The 9460-nt window shown below is 50.4% G+C and overlaps 1 long non-coding RNA gene across 1 annotated transcript; it reads left to right on the forward strand.

The window, feature by feature from the left end:
• The first annotated feature begins 1768 nt into the window (after positions 1–1768).
• On the forward strand, positions 1769–6711 carry LOC107321695. The gene is made up of 2 exons (XR_001558638.2): positions 1769–1883; positions 3248–6711. It is a non-coding gene; the product is annotated as an uncharacterized LOC107321695 (long non-coding RNA).
• Positions 6712–9460: the final 2749 nt, after the last annotated feature.

The following is a 9460-nucleotide window of genomic DNA, read 5'->3' on the forward strand; positions in this document are numbered from 1 at the left end:
CTCCTATAAAAAAGGCTTCTGAAGTAAGTAACTCATTATGGGCTGCGCGAGGCTCCAGTCTGTCACCCCGACAGCTCCGCGGTGCTGGGATGCAGTGCTGCTGGTGGGGATGATGGACGAGCACACGAGCTCTTGGCTTTGCTCTGAAAGAGGAAGGACTAATGGGCAAATAAATTACAAATCAATTATTAAACCTTAGCAACGTGCAGAGCCCCGTTCGGGCTGGGTATCAAATATACATTTCTAATTAACTCAACAATTCTTGTCTAAGGCTCAGTGGATGCTGCCTGCTGCTAGAAATATGAATTTGGGTCACGTGTGCTGGATGGAGCCTTGCATTTGTCGCTTTCCATCTGTAGCAGAGCACTCCTCGTGCTCAGGCTGTGCTGAGAGAGGGGCAGCTTTATGCAGTGACTCAGGGTGAGCTGGGAGGACTGGAGGGGGGGATTTAATGCTGGAGTTGCCATAGCACCACTCACCCCAAAAGAGCCAAACCTTGAGGTGTCTGAGCTCCGTAGCAAGGCAATATTTCTGCTGCTCACTAATCAATTACAACTCTTAGACAAGCTCCCATATGGCGCCTTTATAAATCACTCTCTCCAGCTATCGAGCCTGTCTTGTTTGCCTGACACGAGCTGCAAGGAGGGAGGGAGGAGGGGGGGGAAGGGAAGGAAAGGGGGGGGTGTTAGGCTAATGTTGACTGTACACTGCACAGAATGTGATTTATTTATAGAGTTTGGTAAAAGCGTTTTAAAAGTCAAAATCTGGGTCCTTGAGGAGCTCAACCAAAAGCTGAGGTCTCGTTCTGCCTCAGAGTCTTCACCCACAGACCCTCCCTATCAAGGGATCCATCCCATAAACCCGCAGCGCTGAGCTAAAATAAGGGGCTGAGATAAGGGGCTGGGGGAAACCAGAGCAAGAGAGGAGCTCTTGGATCCCTATGGGAGCAGAAAGCTTGAAGTGTTTGGAGCACACGAAATGTGAGCACAGAAAACGGGGCTACAGCAGAGCTGTGCAATATTGGCATGGGAAACACGACAGCCCTGAGTGGCTCTGGATACTGAGTTTCATATCAGCTGTTGCTCATCTCGGCTCTCTCTATGTGACTCTCTTGCTCCCCCCAGCGCTGTGCTCACCCTCCTCAGCTGAGGTCCCTGAGCATCACCTGCCCCCCCCCCCCCCCCCCCCCCCCCCGCCCCACTGCTGTACATTTGAACCTCTCCCTCCAAAGACCTTTGGTTCTCTTTAATTCCAGAAGTGTATGTGTGTGTTTAGGGCTATTTCTACTCCTGATAGCTCTGAATAAACAGCATATTTCATTTTCCCATGGGAAAAAATGGTCGACCTGAAAGGAAAATCCAAAGCACGAGCTCGATGCCTTATGGGAGGGGAACCTCCCTGTTAATAGCGGGTTCACATGATTTGCATGAGCTGAAGAGGGATAAATAAAGAGAGTGTAAAGCAGCGTTAGGATGCAGGGTGAGAGCTGCAGGCAGGTTGCTCAGGATGCTGGCAGCACAGTGACAGCCCAGCTGTCATCAATCTGCTTTGATTCCGGGTGTGAACAAGTTAGAACTTGCACTTGTCTCAGAGCAATTTGGGGAGGAAGGGATGAAACCTGCGGCTTGTTAACAAGTTGCTCAGCTGGAGGGTTTATAAGCTCCATTCTCAGTTGTTAATCAAGCCTGAGGAGGGAAGCTGAGCTCTTTTTGGGTCTTGGGTCTTGGGTCTTGGGTCTTGGGTCTTGGGTCTTGGGTCTTGGGTCTTGGGTCTTGGGTCTTGGGTCTTGGGTCTTGGGTCTTGGGTCTAACACTGTGTGGTAAAGAGTTGCTCTACAATGAAGACGACTGCATGGGGTTGCTTGGGGTGCTCTCAGCCCATGGGTGAGTTGAGGGGTTCGGGCACCCCTTCTTTTCCCCCCCTTGATTGGGGTAGTCCCGGGGCTGCTCTCGGATGGTGTTGTACCCCCCGATGCCCACCAGGTGGCGCCATAGCACCGCGCATCCTGCACTGCAACGCCCTGGGTTTGGTCCTATGCTCCCTCCCTCCCCATCACTTGGGGGGCTCTTTCTGCCTTCTTTTCTTTCCTTTTTCCATACTTTGAGCATGTTGTGGAGGTGTGTGGGCACAGCTGGCCCCCAGTCAGTCCCAATGGTCAGCTGCTATGTGCTGAGTTCTCCCTCTGTGCTGTCTGACTTGACTTTTATGCAGCTGAGCAATCATTCAGCCTATCAATCTCCTGTTTGGAGCAGGGAGGTGCATGCATTGCATTCAGTGTCATCCCTAAAACAACTCAGAGATAGGTCTGGGGGTGCAGCAATGCTTCCTCCTTCCCCTCCATTGAGGGCAGGGCATCTGGGATGGGTTTGGTTGAGCTGTATTTGCACTCTTACCATATAGACTGGAATCCACCCTCTGGTTATTAGGAGTCTGAGGCTGTGAAGGCACTGAATGAGACTTAATTTCGAGGCCTTTAAGTTGATTCAGGGAATGAGCTTGACCCAGACTCTCAGCAATTCTTGGCTGGCTGCATCTCTTCCTGCCCCTCCCATGCTATTGGTTCAGAGGGCTCTCCAGTCTCTAGGAAGTGCTTGATTTGTTTCGGGTAAACTCGATTTGAACCATCCCCTGAGATCTGTGTCCTCTGGTCAAGTGGTGTCATCCTGGTCTCTGTCCCTGGGGTTGCTTTCCCAGCCCTGTGTGCTGCTCATGGAGAGGAAGAGGCATTTCCAGCAGGGTGTGACCCCCTTTCTCCTCTCCCTTTGGGGAATGGAAGCTCAGCAGAGAGCAGGCAGCATTTCAGGCACCTCCTCTTGAGGTTGCGTTACCATCCTCCCATCCAACTCAGCCTCCCATCCAATGCAGGGAATTACAGCCCTAATTGAAACCATGCCTGGGCTGTGAGCATTTCAGCTCAGAGTGAGGCTGTTTGCAGGGCCAGATGGGCTCTGCTGTGTCACTAACAGGGCAGTGAGACTTACACCTTCCAACACAAGTGAGGGTCAGTGGGGGCTTAGATACCACCTATACACTGGCTTGGGGGGGGGGGGCTCTGTAAAGCTGTATGGATTCAGACAGTGAAAGCCATAGGGAGCTGGTGTTCTGGTATGGAGGGACTGGGATGGATGGAGAGCGTGGTCCAGCAGCAGGGCTGCTCCAAGTCAAGGAGCTCTCACTGCCACGTGGCCTTTCCCATTGCAGCCTTGCTTTGCATCTTGCTTTTCTCTTTTTTTCTTTTCCCCTCCAGGAAACATCTGGAAGCTGAGTGAGAAACATGAAAAGGAGGGGAAAAGAGGAGAAGGCAAAAAGCAGAAGGGGGGAAGGGATCTTGGGAACACCATATGATTTCACTTTCCTAAGACAACTGCAATTATACCTTTGAGGCTTTACCAGTCGCTGTAGATTCAAACCATGTTGGATGATGTAAGTGGGAAAATATGAAGGCCCTACTGGCTGCTCACAAGAAAAAAAAAGAGAGAGAAAAGGATCCGTTTCTGGCACTTTATTTAGTGTTATGAATCAGAAGAAGGGCAGCAACCAGATGGGCTTTATCTTTATTGCTTTCCTAGGCTTGGATGTGCCTTGCTGATCCCTTAGGAAGGGGGAAGTGCCTTCTGTGGCTGCAGGAGCCCAAAGCAAACACTTTTTGCTGTTATTTACCATGTGAATTGCTGTTTCCAGTTCTTTGTGCCTGTTTGGTGCTGCTTTCAGGAGCTGGGGATGTTGGTCGAAGTGGAGCCTTGGGTCCAGTGATGGGACAGAGCTGCTCTGAATGGATCAGGATATTACAGTCAGATTTAATGGGTTTTCCATTGGAAAAAGCAGGAGGCTGCTGAGCCTTCAGCTGACCAGGGGTTAAACTGCCATCAAATAGGCTTGGGAGTAATGGAAAAAATACTGCAGCTCCCATGGGAAGTAATTGGGTGAGCAGATGGAGGGGGAAGTCAATGCCACAGGAGCCATCCTGGGGTGATGTGCTGGGAGAAATGGGTGCTGAGCACAGGAAATGCTCCAGGAGTTTGGCTGGGGAATAAGAGAATGATTTCCTAATCTTTTGGCTACTGGAGCTCAGGAAACTGATGCTCGGCTGGAATTTCTCAGCTCCCCAACACTGAAGGCACAGAGCCTGAGTTAATAAATGAGAGCGTGGAGGAAAGTATCCAATGTAGAAAATGTGGGCTTTATCAGGAGAAATAGGGGGGAAAACCCCACAAAAACAGCTAAAGAAAAACCAAAGGGGAGCCCAGGTGGAAACCCAGGGCTGTGTCTCACTATCCCTCCTGTATTTGCTCCTCCATGCCTGGCTGATAGGCAGGAAGGTGCTGCTGAAGTTTGGCTCTCCTGAGGTTTTCCTGGCATTGCTCCATTGTCTTGTCAAGTTTATTCTCCCTTGCTGTGTGAAATGGAGCGATCCTGGCAGGAGTTGGGCTGTGCAAGAGGGAACTGGTGATAAATCCAGGAGCTCATAAAACTCAAGGATGGGAGGGAGCCTCAGGGTCACTGCTGCTCCTCCCTGGCTCCAGCTCCAGATCTCCTTTCTGTCTGACTTTGAGCAAGGTTTTCCTGCCTTCTCATGGGGTCGGTGAACCCTGAGGGATGATATGCGATGGCAGTGCTCTGCCTATCCAGCAAAGCTGTATGAACCAGACCCAGATTGAGCCTGTACAGCTCATGGTCGAAATGGACAGGATATGGGAGTGTGGAGAGAAAGAAAATGACCTGCCCAAGGTCAGGGAAAGCGACTGGGTTGTCTGAGTTCCTTCAGTGTTTGAGATGTGCTGAGGGTAATCTCTGTGCAGCTGGAATAGTGTCATCATTTGTCCTGGCTGAGCTGTAACCACAATGGTAATCACAGTCACAGATACTCAGCTTTTTCTATTATTAAGCTAAGACAATGTTAAAATATCTTCTGGGCTGGGCACTGCATTTCAAGGGCCATTCTTAAGGAGAAGCAGCAAAGGATACTTGGAAAAAGCAATGACTTTTCCAAGGATGCCAAAGCCATGGTTTTACTTTTACTTTGCCTGAGGCCAAGCAGTGTTACAAACTCAGTCACCGAGCTTGTGAGTTCTGCAGAGCCTTTGTAAAACATCATCTTCCTTCTCAAGCCCAATTATTTGAAATGGGGCATGAACTGTTACAGAGCCCAGCTCTCATCTGGCGCTGCTTTTGGGCAGCGTTGGAGCACACCAAGGCAGCCCAGACCCAACCAGCCCACTTGGATGTGCTTTCCCCATGCCTTGCAGTGTGCTGTAACTACAGGAGACAGCCAGGCCCCCATTACAGCTCACTCAAGCCAATGCAAATCTGTCACTGTCTCCAGCAGGCTTGTTCTTAAGGAATTGGATATTTGCTGCTTTTTGGAGGGTTATCAGTGCCAAAATTTAGTTTCCTTCCATGCTGGAAACAACAAAACAAATGTTCCTGGAAAGCAAATCCATCAGGATTGCAAGCATGGGCACAGTAACAGCTGTACTGGATTTAAGCAAAGGTATAGAGGAGAAGTGGGGTGTGCAAGTGCTGTGTGTCACCTTGTGCATGCAGCTCCTGTTGAGCTGAGCACCAGCAGTCCATGCTCACAGTGCCCACATGCATGTGCTGTATCCCAGCCAGGTTACACCTCAGCCCTGTGTTTCTATCAGCCTGACCTTTTCAAGCTGTCTGTGGGCTGATGGCTGCAAAGCTTGCAGGATTTTCAGCCGTGGCAGTAAATAGCTTCTCCTGATATGTTTGGAGAGAGTCAGCTTTGGCCTTTTGGAGATATGCTATAAACAGCCGACATGCCCTGCTCGCAGCATCCTGAATGGCTTTGCTGGCTTCTTCTGAATCCTTGGGGGCAGACAGGAGTGAAAATGTAAACCTGAGTGCTGACAGCCCCCTCTGTGCATGGGATCCTCCTGTCCCAATGGCCCCACTAGTCACACCAGTTTGGGTGTTAAGTGCAACACGTCAGACCTGGATGACAGCAGTCAGATACTGTTTTCCTGTTGATCCGGCTATGGTTGAACATGGAAGTATAAGAAGTAACAACAGGAAGAGCTCTGGGTCTTTCTATAGCGTGGTTTGTGGGGCAGCAGTTCTGCCAGGTCACCCCACATGGTGAAACAAGCAGAGCCTGGTGTACCTGCAAATGTTGCACCGCTCTGCGGAGACAACCACCCCCCAGTGCTCACTGCAGCTTTTCTAATGGCAAGAGGGTGAAAATATCATTCCTTCACTCCTATTCATTGCACAGGCTATTACCCCGTGCTATTGCAGCTCATGTTACGGCTCCAACCTCCCGGTGTGCAGCCAAGACTTGTATTAAATCATGAATGGATATTAGGCAGGTGGGGTGAAAGCCAGGGCACCTCACAGCGTGCTCCTGTTGGTGCCATTGCTGCTCTGCTGCTTCCTCCTGCACCCACTGCAGCTCTTCCTCCCCTGTGGGGCTGCAGATCCCACAGAGCACCCATGGGTGCTGCTGGTGCCCCTCAGTATAGGACACCTGGCTCTCAGTAAGTGCAAAAAGCCCTGAATCCTCATTTATTTCACCCAATGAAAAGGACTTCAGGACTCAGGTTACTGCTGTTAAATCGCTCCCTGTCCCAAAGCACATTGCAGTCTCTATCTAAACCTGAAACTTCCACCCTCCCTTTGGTAGCTGGGAATGGCTCCTAGATGTGAAATAATGAACTAAAAACCCCTCCATGCATTGACCAAAGGAAACGAGCTGTCAAACAGAAATATCCCCTCTCTCCTTTCCACGCTGCGCTGTGTTGGGAAGGCAGCATGAGTAACTCAGCATGGATTCATCAGCAACGGCGTGCGGTGCTGTTTGTGCAGCATTAATCAGTCTGGGACATGAAGAGCCCCCATCTTCTTTCTTCCAGGTTTGCTCAGCACTTTATACCTCTGCAGGGAGGTTACAAAGGAGGCTTTTTGGCAGCTTAAACTTGCTGTTTGGGCCTTAATTATGTGCCGTCATCTCGGTGCTGTTTGCAGGAGGTTGTAATATCTCTCTTTCCTGAGCTCCAAAAAGACCCCAGCGGTGTCTGTGATGCTGCTCCAGCACAAAGTACTGCTGGAGAGGTTGGGTCTCTGCTCTCAGGGCTCAGCTCTTGTGCTTCCATGGCTCTTCAGGCTGCACAATGTGGGCTGTGAGTTCCGAGCACATAAGCAATTAGTACCAATTTTCCCAGACAGCTGCTCCCATCTGTTCTGTGGGCTATTTGTATTTGTTTGGTGTGGGCAGCAGATTTCTTGTGGGGTTTGACAGAGTGAGATGGGCCGTTTGCTTTAAGCCCATTCCTTGCTGTTGTTGCACGGAGCTTAGCTGAGATTTCTATTTTTTGACTGCGTGTTAATGCTGCATAGCACAAAACCTCCAAGGAGATGCTGGGGTTAGAAATGGCTCGGATGCTTGGTGAACTGCAGGAACTGAATGAGCTCTTCACGTGGCTTTGCATTCAGTGCAATCATTGCACTTCTGCGTGGTTTTGCTCAATGGTGCAGGTTCTGCTCAGCTCCATGGCTATGAGCACCTTCCTTCCTCTCTTTCTGCTGTCAGATTGTAAACCCAGCTGTGGCCAGCAGACCATAATGGTGTGCCATGGCATTCAGGGCAAGAGGATGTGTGCTGGGAGGGATATACCTGCATGGGCTGCATGCACCAGAAAGTAAGAAGGAAGCTGAACAGTATCTATTTTCTATTAATAAAGGTGGTTATTTGCCCATAGAGTTATCAGGAGGTGTTGCTACAACAGCCTTGCAAAGCTGGTTTCTGCTGCACTCTGCTCTGCAGCCATCTGGAATGTGTTTGGGATAGTGTGCAGCCCAGCTGGGCTCAGAGTTAACTGCACAGAATGGAGCTGCCACGTCGTGGTGCTGCGCAGCACAGAGCACTGATGCAATGGGTGGGAAGAGGCAGAGGTATTACATGAAGCTGCTCACCCCATGGAGGAGATCTTAATGGGGAGTTGGAGATGACAGGCAAATAAGCTCATGATTTTTGCGTGATGTTTGAGCTGGTAGTGAATGCAGATGATGTAGTAGAAGGGAAACAATAGGAGATAGGGAAAGCAGGTCTTGGGGCAGCAGAACTAAGCTCCCACCCTGGGCACTGCTTCACCTCACCTGTGAGTGCCTGATGCCCATCCACTTGCTGTGCCCCATGGCTGCCCAATACCTGCACAGGGCTGGGTGCTCTGGGGCTGCATTGTCTGAGCGGTGCTGGCAGAGCAGCAGAGTCTCTACTAGGGCTGGATTGATGGGGCAGGGGATGAATAGCACTTCTGTTTGGTGTGGGGGGCTTGGGTTTCAGCTTGGAAAGGGAATGTGTGCTGGAGCAGCAGGAGAGGCCCTGGTTTACAAAACAAATAAACCACTGTGGTTTAGAAGCATGGGTAATCTGTTATTCTAAAGGGTCCAGGGATAATTTACCACCTGATGTCAAACTCTTACATTCTGAGAGGGGAGGTAACAAATGGAAGCTGGTTCTGTCCCTTTTGACCCAGGCTATCCAAACCCAGCACAATCCTCTGCCTGTGGGGCAGGGGATGGAGTGGCTGAAGACCATTGTGGGCCAGGACTGGGGGTGCTGGGTCCCTTCCCATAAAACCCACAAAGAGCAGAATAACCCAGCCCTGATTATTTTCTTCAGCAGCTCCATCTGCAAAGGACTGTGGCCTCCCCTTCCCTATTTACATGACATCATTCCTGCACAGTCTGCAGTGCTTAGGCTTGGCCTTTTTGTTTGGACTACTTTAATCTTTCCATTTTCAAAGTAGCTGATATTTCTAAACAGTTTTAAGCAAGAGGCAAAGCTCGATGCTCTGTTTCCTTTCAGTATGGCACTTGCCCAACAATGCTATGTGAAAGCTGCATCTGGACCGTTCTGTAACCATAAGCAATTTGGGTCTGAGATTCCTAGGAACAAAGCATAACAGATGGGACAGGCAGTGTCAGTGTTGTAAGCAGTCAGAGTGACTTAGGAGCCAGAATTATCCCCTGGCAGCTGGGTAAAATGCTGGTACTGTGGCTGTGCTAAAGGCTTTTGCAGGGGTTTGGAGTATGGTAGAGGCATCAGATCAACATCTTGTATAGGGGAGGCATGAAGGGCTGTGAGGAGTGTGGGGTGGGCAGATGTGATGGTCAGGATCCTGTTTCTAATGAAGATGGGCACTGATATGGGAGGGGGCAGGGAGAGGGGAGTAAATGTGGAAAGAGAGGGGGTGGGAAAAAGTAAAGGCAGGAACTCATCTCAGCTTTCAGAAGCCCTTTTCTGACCTCAGCCTCTGCTCTGACCCCACTGTCTGCTCACCCTGCCTGCTGGCTGACCAAGCAGGATCATGGATGGCGGTGTGGGTCCCGCTGATGAAACATTTGCAGGAGTGGATTTGAGCACTTCCAGATGCTGGGCTGGGGTCAGCTGGGGACTCTGATGGTTGTCGGGGCTGCCAGGAGTGGGGACAAGCACAGG

Source organism: Coturnix japonica, chromosome 17 (assembly GCF_001577835.2).
Source record: "Coturnix japonica isolate 7356 chromosome 17, Coturnix japonica 2.1, whole genome shotgun sequence".
Lineage (NCBI taxonomy): Eukaryota > Metazoa > Chordata > Aves > Galliformes > Phasianidae > Coturnix > Coturnix japonica.